This window comes from Camelina sativa, chromosome 11 (genome assembly GCF_000633955.1).
Source record: "Camelina sativa cultivar DH55 chromosome 11, Cs, whole genome shotgun sequence".
In the NCBI taxonomy this organism is placed as follows: domain Eukaryota; kingdom Viridiplantae; phylum Streptophyta; class Magnoliopsida; order Brassicales; family Brassicaceae; genus Camelina; species Camelina sativa.
The window spans coordinates 10890713-10904471 of record NC_025695.1 but is presented as its reverse complement, the minus strand read 5'-3'; the positions used below and the strand labels follow the sequence as shown (position 1 = coordinate 10904471).

Genomic DNA, 13759 nt, shown 5'->3' with positions numbered 1-13759 from the left:
TTTAGAAAAACGCTTTTTAGAATCCTGTTTCGAAATTGGGTACCGTACCTTGGTGGAGAAAGAATTCGGTGATTCACAAGCAGCAGAATTAACAACATAATCTTTTAAGTGGACAGGAGCTTCTCTCTTTCGCTTACTTTGACGGGGAGGAGGTTGTGCTATCGGACCACCAACCGTCGCTTTCGAACGTTTATTCCGACGAGAACTTGGCCGGTTAACTGGAGCTGCAACTGTAGAGGTTGAAGCTGTCAAATCGGAATCTAGTCTTAATTCCGGTGGCGAGGCTGAGCCAGAGGGAGTGAGCACCGGCGAGGTTTCTGCTTCCGTCGTAGCCGCAGGAGAGTCATTGGAAGATGAAGACGTGGTCTCAAATTCACGTGGACCTTGACTTTCTTCATTTGGGCCTGAATAATGTAACGGGCCTTGAGGGACATTAAGATGTTCTTCTTGTAATGGGCCACTAGAAATTGAAGCCCACAACTTTGGTGTATCTTCTTCATCAACGTGAGAGACCTCCATTGTCGAGCTTGGAGAAAATGGAAATTCAGATTCGGAGAAGACCACATCTCGTGAGACAAAAAATTCTTGTGATTCTAAATCAAACAATCTCCAACCTTTTTGACCATTTGGATAACCAACGAACAAACACCGTCGACTTCGTGACTCGAATTTGTCGCCGTGACGTTTTTGATTGTGAGCATAACACAAGCTCCCAAAAACTTTTAAATGTCCATACTGAGGAGGCTTCTTATGAAGACGTTCATACGGAGTTTTGTTGTTCAAAATAGAGCTGGGAGTTCGATTAATCAAGTAAGCCGCTGTTAAAACACATTCGCCCCAAAACTTTAAAGGCAGTTGCGCTTGAAACCGTAAAGCCCTCGCAATATTGAGAATGTGTCTGTGTTTTCTTTCAACCCTGCCATTCTGCTCAGGCGTAGAAACACACGAACGTTCATGAAGAATACCGTGTTCTTGGAAAAACTTTGTTAAACACATGAACTCTGAACCGTTATCACTGCGTATTGTTTGAACTTGCACCCCAAATTGACGCTCTGTTAAAGCTAAGAAATTTTTTAAATGACCAGAAGCCTCACGTTTTTCAGCCAACAAATACAACCAAACTCCTCTAGAATAATCATCTACTATTGTCAGAAAATATTTGGCCCCAGAATGAGAAGTTGTGCGGTAAGGTCCCCATAAATCACAGTGGATTAACTCAAAAATACGAGATGTCTTATTCATACTCAATGGAAATGAAGTTCGAGTTTGCTTTGCGCGGAGACATATATCACACGCTTGATTTAAACTTGAAGAAGAAACAGAAACAGAAATTGCAGGAAGTAAACCGACTACTCTCGCAGAAGGATGACCCATCCTTTTATGCCACAGCTCATACTCCTTCTCCTCTTTCGTAGTGACTGATGCTGCGATCTCCATACTACGAAAGTAAAAAGTTCCTCCTGCTCTAATACCCGTCCCAATCACAGTCTTCAAAGTGCGGTCCTGAACCACAAGAAAGTGATCAGTCATTTGCAAAACACAACGGTTTTCATCCATCAATTGTCCAATTGAAAGCAAATCAGATTGAAACTCCTCAACATAGAAGACTGAATTCATAACCAAATCTGAACTAAGTCTAACTGTCCCTTCTTTCACAGAAACCCTTTCTCTACCATCAGCCAGAATAATTAAAACCGGAGGCATATCTCTTACATTTGTAAGAATATCAAACTTTCCTGTCAAATGATGAGAGGCGCCTGTATCCATAATCCAAGAGGGAACGTTGGACTTACCGGTTAACTTTTCGGTGGGCTCGTCCTTGCCAGCATTGAGGACTCTTTTGATGGTACGCCATTGATCCTCAGTTAAAGTGAGACCCTCACGATCACGATCAGTCACCACATGGTTGGCGTGTTCTGTTACGTCAAGGTTCGGAACACAAACACGGTTAGCATATGCTGCAGACCCGCGTCCTCGACCTCCATTGGAGCTTGCTCCACCACGGCCACGTCCTGGTACAGAACGACTGCGAGGAGTGCCATTCGGGTTCGTGGCAGGAGTGCCATTCGGGTTCGTGGGAAAATTCCCATTCAGGTTCGTCTGAGTCTGTCCGTCCGTCATTGTCGTGAAAAAAAAACGATAAGAAAAACCTTTAATTTCACAAAAATGATTCAAGCTCTGATACCATGAAGAAACAGAGATTCCAAAGTTTTCTATTGTGTCCCTTATGACTTGATTTACAAAAACATATATACTCGAGAGAGCAGATCCATACGAATCATATCTATACATACAAGGAAAGCTATATTAACTTTGCTGATCTTACGGGATTGACATATTGACCAAACAGCTTCACGGCCAAGTCACCTATAACCATGACGAAACCAACTGCAATTAGAGTAAACCGATAGCTAACCTGAAACCAATCTCCAACAAGTTACGTCTCAGCATGCCCAAGTGTAGGTATAAATGGTTTCTTGCTAGCAGCATGCGATCCGCTGTGTTTTGGATTGACGAGAAAACCAAAGATTATGTAGTTGTTTGGGGACTTATGGGTTGGTGTGTAATTTATTCCAAGAAAGGAGATACCTCGTGGAACCAAATCCCACAAACTTCAGATTGCTTCAAAATGGTTTACAAGGAGGATCACAAGCTTTATTTCCTAAGCAAGACTGAGAGTTTCAAAATCTTCGATTTCTCTGGAGGGATTACACAAGAAACCTTTCAGTGTATTTTTAAACTGGAAAAAATAAATCACTTTCCTCCACTAAGTGATGATCAATGGAAAGTTAATGTCACAAAACTTGTAGTCACGGTAACAGAGAATGTCCTCCAGGTTGAACAAATATGGAGACACAGTACTAGAACCACCTCCTTCCGGGTTTTTGAGGTTTATTCATCAGACTTGATGAAGAAAACAGAACGGCGGATTAACTCTCTAGGGGAGGAGTCAATGCTTTTGGATAAAGGCATCACAGTGCTAGCGGTGACACTTATGGATTCATTAGAAATTCCATCTATTTCAGTGGTTCTGATGCAGGTAAGACAATGGATATGTTTATCTTCAATCTCGAGACACAGAAAACTGAGAAACTGCACACATACGATCCTTCTTCTTTTCCATGTGGATCCTCATCTAGATCTGAGTGGTTCATACCAAGTTGCATGCATTAAAATGTTGATCTCGACCATGCATGTTTTCTTATTCAAGATGTTATTTTACCCTAGTGATGATCATGTGTGCTAGTTTTTGTTTGGGTTAAAAGTGATGTATTCGATCGAAGGATTAAATTTCTACCAAACTAGCAAATGCGAACAAGAATGGTATGCTTATGTGAGATTTTGTTGTGGAATCTGACTGGTGTTTAATTATTAGACAAATATAACTTCTTTTGAAATTTAAATTTTTGTTATATGGGTTTTACGAATATGGGATCTGATCTACGCACTGTTAAAAAACATCTTTGATAACAGTTTTTACATAATTAAAGAATATGTAGTGAGAATTATATAAGAAGAATAAAAAAAATCTACGAACTACTTCAGTAGACTACCTAGCTAGCCTATTGCCATGGCTATGTTCTGAGAACTTACTGTTGCAATTCTTCATTGGGCATTTAAAGAGCTAGCAAGACAATCATCCATCCACATAGTATGTAAATGGTCTCTCTACGAGTACCAGCCAAGAAAGTGAAAACCATCAGAACATTATAACACAAAGATGAAACAAAAATCCAAAGACCTTGTGTATTAAACATGCTTATTGAACATCAGAGACCTCACAAAACTTTTGTGGTAGCAATTACATTGAATTTTAGATTAGAAAATAGACCAACAATACCCAATGAACCTGGAATAACTAGCAGAGATATCTCCTTATATGTCCTTGATCATCATCAATATCTCCGGAAACCACCAAAACTAATAAAGACATAAAAGATGAGAAGTTTGAGACGCTTATGGAGAAGAAGTATAACCCTAATTCTCATAAGACGACGAGATATATCTAATTCCTGGTCGGAGCTTCCTATCAAGATCTCTTGAATTTGGTGTACCAACGCCTCAGCTTTTCTAACTTCCAACAAGCCAAATCGGTGGTATTCTACTTCTAGACAATCTGTGCCAAAAAATATCAGATTCCTTGGCTGATACTCTTCCCCCAAAACAACCACGACAACTCTTGCATGTTGTTGAACCCCGAGCAATAAGACAAACTTAGGAAGAATATATCATCGCCTGGCTGTATAGGTTTCGCATTTCAATCATAGGAAGTGAGTCTATGTCCAATGTTATGGATGTGGAATCCCCTGTGTTTTGGACCTTCCCGCCGTTATTGAGGCTTTCTTTGCTGAATCTTCTCACGAGCTCTTCCTAGCTACCTTTTTTATTTATTTGTCAATAGTATCATCTTATTAAGAAAATAATTAATATCGAAAATAGAGCCTTTTAAAAACAGAGTAATTTAACAGAGCTTTGTTTAGTTTTGGTTTACCTGATTCAACATTTAGAAATTCTATATTATTAGGCCTCACGCAAATAATATAACTAAAAAAGGCTAGGCCAAAAAAGCCCATATTAAAAATAAAATCATGAGAAGACCGAGATACATATACATGATTCGGTTTATAATAAGATGTTTTTACATATATATTTCTCCTCTCTATCTCATTAATACATACAGTAGCTATGGAGAAGAACCATAACCCTAATTCCTGGTCAGAGCTTCCTCTAGATATCTTGAATATGGTGTTCGAACGTCTCAGCTTCGCTAATTTTCAACGAGCTAAATTGGTGTGTTCGTCTTGGTACTCTGCCTCGAGACAATCAGTGCCCAAAAATCAGATCCCTTGGTCGATTTGTTTCCCCGAAGACAACGACAACAACAATTCATGTACGTTGTTCAATCCCGAGGAAAAACACAAACTCTACAAAACGCAAGATCTTGGCGTTGAATTTCACAAGAGTGAGTGTATACCAACCTATGGAAGCTGGCTCCTTATGCGGGATCCGCGGTATGATCTCTATATTTTGAACCTTTTTACCTACGAAAAGATTAATCTGCCATCGGTGAAGTCAAAACTTCGAACAATAAATCTTGAGAAAGTAATCGCTGATTGGTTTCTCCTTTCTAACGATCACAACACGAGTAGCAAGGCCGAAGATATTATTATGCATGCAACCCCCTGTGATTATCCATGACGAGAAAACCAAAGAAGATTACATAGTTCTTTGGGGACTTGGAAGTTGGTGTGTGTTTTATGCCAAGAAAGGAGATACCTCGTGGAACCAGGTTCCGGGTTTATCACATTGTCTTGACATGGTTTACAAGGATCACAAGCTTTACTTCTCTAGCACCATAAATAGTTTCACAATCTTAGATTTTTCTGGAGAGATTCCTCAACAAACCTTTCAATGTGCTATGCAGCTGTTTAGATTTGAGCTTCGTCGTAGCCTTAATTAGACTAAGTAGTAGACTAAGTAATGCATGGTTCGTTGCTGAGACAAAACTGGTAGTCACAGTAACAGGAGATCAGGGGCGGACGCAGGGCTACGAGGGGTGTGGCACGTGTCCCACACTCTTTTTTTTTTTTCCTTTATATTATATGTGTTACTGTATTTATAGATCTGTCTTATTGAATATTTTTGAAAGGTGCCACACCCTCATTGAAAATCAAATATATGCCTTAACGGCTTAACCCAATCAGTCGTATTAAAAACGTAAAGAAAGTTATTTCAATTCAAAATAATTAACAAGAACGACCACATAATTTTGCTAACAAAAGTCTGGGATAATTTTTTTTTCTGGTGCAATAGAAGTTTCCTATAGTTATTTTTTAAAAATACCATAAGAGAATTAGAACATAAGTGATCTAGTTTTCTGTCTCCGTCAACTAAAACTTGAATTATCATAACTTTTTTAGTTTTCTTCCTAGTTCTAAATACATCAAACATGTTTATCATAAGTAATTATTTTGTGATTAATTTATAATGTGAAAAATTCTCTAGTTAATTTTCTCTAGGTTTATAATATGATTTATTTTTCATAAAACTTGTAAATCATGTTATTTTATCAGTTAATAGATAATTCGTTCATATACCAATTTTTAATGTAACCTATAATTAATGGTTTTTAAACAATAGTCTATTTTTTAAAAATAAAAACATTTAATAAAGTGGCAAATGAAATAGCGATGAAACATATATTTCTTTCATTTATAGTTTTAAATTTATTACAGAACATTTTTATGTTTATATATAATTTTTAAAAAAATTTAGTGTACGGTGTGCCCCATACTAAAAAGTATCTTGGATCCGCCACTGCAGGAGATGTCCTCAAGGTTCAAAGAATGATAAGACCTAGGTCTGGAATCCAGTCATTCCGCATCTGGAGGATTTATTCATCAGTAGGGTTCGCCAAATATGAACAAGTTGATTCTTTGGGAGATGAGGCAATGCTTCTTGATCTAGGTGTCATCACTGTACTCGTCAATAAAGAAGTTGAGGGACTCCATAGAAATTACATCTATTTCAGTGATAGTCAAGGAAAGACGAAAAATGAAATCGTTATTTTCAATTTCAAGACACAAAAGATGAAGTCACTGCAAAAATTTGATTGTTCGTCAGTTCAACTCTCTAAAGCTCGATGGTTCTTACCAAGTTTCACATGATTGTTCTCAACCATATTATGTTTTCATCTTCAATATTTTTGTGGCCATTAGCGTTTGAGATAATGCATGGGATCTGATTTTCTGGAAGGCAGAGAATTAGAGAAGATAAAATTTTGTTGTCAACGATAATGTTTTTATGAGAAAATAAAAGCATGAGTAGGAAGATGTACCGTTCTTTACATAGGTTGACGACTCGCTGGATATACATGCCATGACCAAGGTTACAGGCCAATTTACACCAGTTAATTAACCATATATCAGAACACTTCCTGTATCGAAAAGGACTAGCTGGTGTAGCGATACGGATCTCGCTGGTGTAGGAAGATGTACGGTGAGATTACAAATGTACTGAAACAGCTAAAATACAATCAATTACAAATGTAGATGGAAAAATCGTGCATAAAAGCACTAGCGACGTTGCGACTACGCCAATATTGGTATAGGTATCAGTACACCAGCGAGAAATTTCCGAGATATTAGACTTTCCCTATGGAAAAGGACTCGGGAAGTGCTCGCTGGTGTACTGATACCGATATCACCGTATTATGTTACGTCGCTAGTGCTTTAAGGCACAATTTTACATCTACGTTTGAAAATGATTTTGGTTATTTGATTTCTTTGAGACCAGTCAGCGGATCCAGGATACTTTTTAGTATGGGGCACACCGCACGCTAAATTTTTTTAAAAATTATATATAAACATAAAAATGTTCTGTAATAAATTTAAAACTATAAATGAAAGAAATATATGTTTCATCGCTATTTCATTTGCCACTTTATTAAATGTTTTTATTTTTTAAAAATAGACTATTGTTTAAAAACCATTAATTATAGGTTACATTAAAATTTGGTATATGAACGAATTATCTATTAACTGATAAAATAACATGATTTACAAGTTTTATGAAAAATAAATCATATTATAAACCTAGAGAAAATTAACTAGAGAATTTTTCACATTATAAATTAATCACAAAATAATTACTTATGATAAACATGTTTGATGTATTTAGAACTAGGAAGAAAACTAAAAAAGTTATGATAATTCAAGTTTTAGTTGACGGAGACAGAAAACTAGATCACTTATGTTCTAATTCTCTTCTGGTATTTTTAAAAAATAACTATAGGAAACTTCTATTGCACCAGAAAAAAAAAATTATCCCAGACTTTTGTTAGCAAAGTTATGTGGGTCGTTCTTGTTAATTATTTTGAATTGAAATAACTTTCTTTACGTTTTTAATACGACTGATTGGGTTAAGCCGTTAAGGCATATATTTGATTTTCAATGAGGGTGTGGCACCTTTCAAAAATATTCAATAAGACAGATCTATAAATACAGTAACACATATAATATAAAGGAAAAAAAAAAAAGAGTGTGGGGCACGTGCCACACCCCTCATAGCCCTGCGTCCGCCCCTAAGACCAGTTTTGATTGTATTTGCAGTGGCGTTTTCATCATATGATGATAAATGCAAATACAATCAAAATTTAGAAGAGAGAGATTGAGATGTGAGAACTATATATGCAGATGTATTTTACTATTTTAACATGACTTAACTAATTCATACTTAATTTTGAAGAACATGAACAACATACAGTTTCTGTTTGTTAGTTTACAATTGAGTTTGGTATATGTTATTGTATGTGTGATGTTGTAATTCACACCACGTTTCTCTCTCTCTTGTCCAGTCTTACTCTGTTTTTGAACAAAGTCAAAGTTAGTTACTAAACAGAACAACTTTGGTTACAATCGTAAACTGTGCAATTTCTCTTACAAGTGAAACGTTTGTTGTATTCTATGGAAACGTTTGTTGTATTCTATGGAAGAAGAACCAATATCTTTCAACAGTGAATGAGGAGGGTAGGCTACATGCCATCAAGAGCTCGAGGCCAAACTTGCTACATGGTCCTTTCTTAGGAGCAAGGTACATTTTCATATGTATAAGCTCGAGTTGTTAAATCCTCACTATGCCTAACGTTCATTAGAATTAGAAGAAAGGGTACTAAACAACACACCTTCTATTGGATTTTGTATTAATAAAATTATTCATTAGAGGTTGAACAAAAGAGTAAAGAAGTATCCTCCCTCGAAACACATAAAGATTACACAAAACATAAGACAGTTTGAACTTTTGACTTTGACAGTAACAGGAGAATTCCTCAAGGTTGAAAGAATGAAGATAATCCAGTCATTCCGCGTCTACAATATTCATCATCAAGGCTGTTTAAGGAGTATGAAGAAGTTTATTCTTTAGGAGACGAGGCAATGATTTTGGATCTATGCATTGTTGATGTATGAAATCGACAATATAAATAATACGAATATTAATGGGGATAAATCGGATCATGTTATTTTATTAACGTAGAATTCAAGAGAAGGGTTTACAGAAAATGCAATCAAAGCTTTAAGCGCAATTAATACAAGAATAAATGCTCTTTTCTCTCTGATTGCCAAGATTTTGGATAAAGAGCTCTGACAATGACATCTGGTATTTATATTGGGTCATTGACCTAGGGTCCCCTCTGTCTCTTCCACAAATGACGGTTTTGCCCATGCGGCCAAATGGGCCAGATCCATGACTTTAGGCTCTAAACTTTTTGAGAATCTTTTGTTTGGACCTCCTAGAATGTTGGGGGCGAAGCCCATACCCAACAGTGGTCCCCCTAGTCCGATGAGCGATGGCTTGCTTGAGATTATTGTGCAATTCTGCATCTCTAGGTCCGTCTTGCAATAGGAACAGAAGATTTTAGGAGCTTGAAGACCTTCTGGAAGGTTTCAGGATGAATAGTGCATTACGCACGTTTTTCAAGACATTCAAAGAATTCCAGGATGAATAGTGCATTGCGCACATTTTCCTAGGTGTGGTAGATTTTGAACGGGAGTTTTGAGACTTCTATGTGTGGCCGTGTTCGTCGATCGGATCTCGTGGCTCCATGTTCGCGTGTAAAGATGGTTGAAGGTATGGAGGTCTCGTCGTGATGATGGTCGTTGCGCGATTCCTTGTTGATTTGGAGACTTGTGTAACATTCAAGGCTATGGCGCGATGGAGTGGTGGCGCGCAGAGTCTAAAGGCATGCTAGTCTCGGCGAGAAAATCGTAGAGGCGCGCTTGACACGCGGTGGCGCGTAAGAGCTTAGAGGTTACGAACTAGTCGTGGAAGTTCGCGATTTGAGTGGTTGTTGGGTGTACGTTATCGTGGCGTCGAGGCGTGCATACTAAATGGCGCGCGATGATTTGGCTTGATGTGACTAGGAGTATACGGGAACGTCGTGGCGTCGAAGCATGCATACGAAACGGCGAGATGACATTTGTGATTGCACCTACACGTGAAGTCATGTCGTGAAGATGATCTCCGCAAATGCGTCTATACGTGAAGCCATGGTGTGAAGATGATCTCGAGTCCTTCCCGGAGTTTGCTACCAGAGGCGCCGACGAGACTGCTCAAGAGTGACGCGTCTTCGTATTATCGTTTATTGCTTTTGTTCTTGCTTTTTTGTGTTTTTTGTTTTTGTTTTTTGTTTTTATAACTGCGAACTCGGTTGCTTCATGAACTTGATCATTCGTATTTTATTGATGATCTTCGCAAAGGTTGATTATTGCTGATTTCTGTCGTGCAAAGTTGGATTATTGCGAAATTACCCTCAAAATAGAGATGCGACGTTTTTGTTGTTTACAAGGCATATTTTGCATTGCAGGACGTCTCCTGGCTTACCCTGGATATGGTGCTCCCCGAAACGTCTTGAGTAGACAAGACGGACTTGTCTTACTGTTTTAGGTGTGGTACGCGTGACCAGCTTACCCTGTGGGTGCTGCAGGACTTGCGTGTGTGTGAGTCGGGGTCTCGGCTTACTCACTTTGCTTCCTGCTAGCTCATTGCGAGTCTGGGCTCGGCTTAAAATTTCTTACCGAAGTAAAGACGTGGATTATTTCACCACTGCCGAGCGCATTCAAAATCTTACACCTGGCCAGGACGAATAAGGACGTGGATTATTTCACCACTGCACCCATGCGGAGCGCGTTTAAAATCGTACACCTGGCAAGGGCAACGATGTGCGAGCTAGGCGTTAGCAGAGCAGTACTGCCCGAAAACGCATTGGATGCGGCTCTTGCGTCCGGCTAATCCCGTGTGTAAAACTCGTAGGATGCGGCTCTTGCGTCCAGCTTATCCCGTGGGTTTTTAGAGATAATCATATCAAAAAGATGTTATAGCAGGAGCTCGATATTGTCGAGCGTGTTTTTTTTTTTTTATTATTGGGTTCTTGTTGTGCCAAGTATGGCAAGAATGCTCCTTGATGCGTGGCGACACACATAAATCTAGACAAGGCTGAGAGCTAAGTGGTTGTGCCTTCGTATACGTGTACAGAGCGGCTTGCAGATCCAGGTTCGGAGGCATGCTCAATGGTGTACTTGCGAGATACGTGGAATGGTTTGTTGTCGTGTTCGGCGTGGATACGCAGGAGATAGTGTGATGACATCGGGATTGTTACAGTGGTGCCCTAATCTTTCCGGGGCGTGTCGAAGGGGAGGTGATTTGTCCGCGTGGTGGCGTGGTAGTTGACGCAGAGGTATCATGGCTCATGTGACTATGCGTTGACTCTAACGCATATTGGGTCGGCGTGTTCGTCGACATCACGGCATGCTCGAGGCTTAACATGCTCGACAGTTGGCACACTCGAGAGTTGCGAGATCGAGAGTGGGAGATCTTGAATGGTGAACTGGAGCGAGATTTGCAAAATCGAGGGTGTGAGATCGAGGGTGCGAGATCATGCAAGAATTGTGAGATTGAGAGTGTGAGATCGAGAGTGTGAGATCGAGAGAGCGAGATCGTGAGTGACGAGCTCGAGCTTCAGTTGCGAGATCGAGGGTGCGAGATCGAGAGAGCGAGATTGTGAGTGGCGAGCTCGAGCATCAGTTGCGAGATTGAGGATGCGAGATCGTGTGAGAGTTGCGAGATCGAGAGAGCAAGATCGAGGGTGCGAGATCGTGCGAGAGTTACGAGATCGAGAGTGTAAGATCGTGCGAGAGTTGCGAGGTGGAGCGAGAATTGCAAGCTCACGAATGCGAGATCAAGAGTGGCAAGGTCATGTGTGCGAGATCATGTGCGCGAGACTTGGCAAGGTGGATGTCGTACGGGGGCGCGCTGATGCTTGGTGAGTTGGCTCGATACTTGATGATATGGCTGATAGCTTGCGAGATCGTACGATACTTGGTGGGATGATTGATTGCTTGCAAGATCGTACGCGTATAGTGGTGAGATGGTTGATGGATTGCGAGATTGTACGATACTTGGCGAGATGGCTGATTTCTTGCGAGATCATACGATACTTGGCGAGACGGCTGATGTGTCATGGCGTGTTGGAAACAAGTTCCGATATATCGATTTGTTCTGAGGCATGACGGCATGGCGTGATGTCGTACGGTGGTGTGCTCGATAGTTGACGAGGTCGATGTTACGAGATACGTTGGCGAGGTCACCATTACGAGTTACATTGGCGAGGTCGCTGCTACGTGATACGCGTTGATGTCAGCGAGCTTGCGGTCGCGTGTGATTGCTCTCAGACGGGGGTGGAGAATATCGGTGATTGTTCAATGTGAGTGATAAGTGTTTGCATATGGGCGAGGTACGCAGGATGAGATGTTGTTCGTGTCGTGCCTATGATTATGCGACTCATTGGAGCGATGCCACCTGCTACACGATTCGGGAGCGTAGCGCCTATGTGTACACAATAGGGGGCGTAGCGCCTATGTGTACACAATAGGGGGCGTAGCGCCTATGTGTACACAATAGGGGGCGTAGCGCCTATGTGTACACAATAGGGGGCGTAGCGCCTATGTGTACACAATAGGGGGCGTAGCGCCTATGTGTACACAATAGGGGGCGTAGCGCCTATGTGTACACAATAGGGGGCGTAGCGCCTATGTGTACACAATAGGGGGCGTAGCGCCTATGTGTACACAATAGGGGGCGTAGCGCCTATGTGTACACAATAGGGGGCGTAGCGCCTATGTGTACACAATAGGGGGCGTAGCGCCTATGTGTACACAATAGGGGGCGTAGCGCCTATGTGTACACAATAGGGGGCGTAGCGCCTATGTGTACACAATAGGGGGCGTACCGCCTATGTGTACACAATAGGGGGCGTAGCGCCTACGGCTACCTCATTTGAGGACGGAGTGTAGCGCCTACGGCTACACTATTGGTGCTCGGAGCGACGCGCGCAGCGTCTACGGTTTCGCAGTCGGTTGGATTGACACCAGCGGCTACACGAACGGGGGCGTAGCGCCTACGGCTACGCCATTGGTTGGAGCAACGCGCGTAGCGCCTACGGCTATGTGGTCAGTGAGTGTTGCGTCCTCGACCGTAGCTGCTTCGGTTCTGTTGACGCCTTGGAGCTGGTTCGTTCTTGAACGGGTGCGCCCCCATATGGTCGGCGTAGGAGGCACGACGCGGGCTGCGGGAGAATATTGGTCATGTATGAAATCGACAATATAAATAATACGAATATTAATGGGGATAAATCGGATGTGGTCTTTTTATTACCGTAGAATTCAAGAGAAGTGTTTACAGAAAATGCAATCAAAGCTTTAAGCGCAATTAATACAAGAATAAATGATTTTTTCTCTTATTGCCAAGATTTCAGTTCCAGAGCTCTGACAATGACATCTGGTATTTATAGTGGGCCATTGATCTAGGGTCCCCTTTGTCTCTTCCGCAAATGACGATTTTTTTACTGCGACCAAATGGGCTATATCCATGACTTTAGGCTCTAAATTTCTTGAGAATCTTCTGTTTGGGCCTCCTAGAATATTGGGAGTGAAACCCATCACTACAAGAAAATTACTAGAAGACGTCGGTTTTTTAACAACGGTTCTCAAACCGACGTGAAAACCAAATAAAGGAAGGAATTTAACATCGTTTAGTAAACCGACGTTAGTTTTAACTTTAACTAGTCAATAATAATATTAATAAAATAACGATAAAGAGTTTATCTTCTTCTTTACAAAATCAGAGATCTCTTTCATAATCGGAGAACGCTGAAATTTTTCTCAACTTGAATTTTCGATTGCGATGAAATTGATCATCATCTCTA

The 13759-nt window shown here is 40.6% G+C and overlaps 1 pseudogene; it reads left to right on the top strand.

Moving 5' to 3' along the window:
* Positions 4687-6668, top strand: LOC109127604 (annotated as a pseudogene).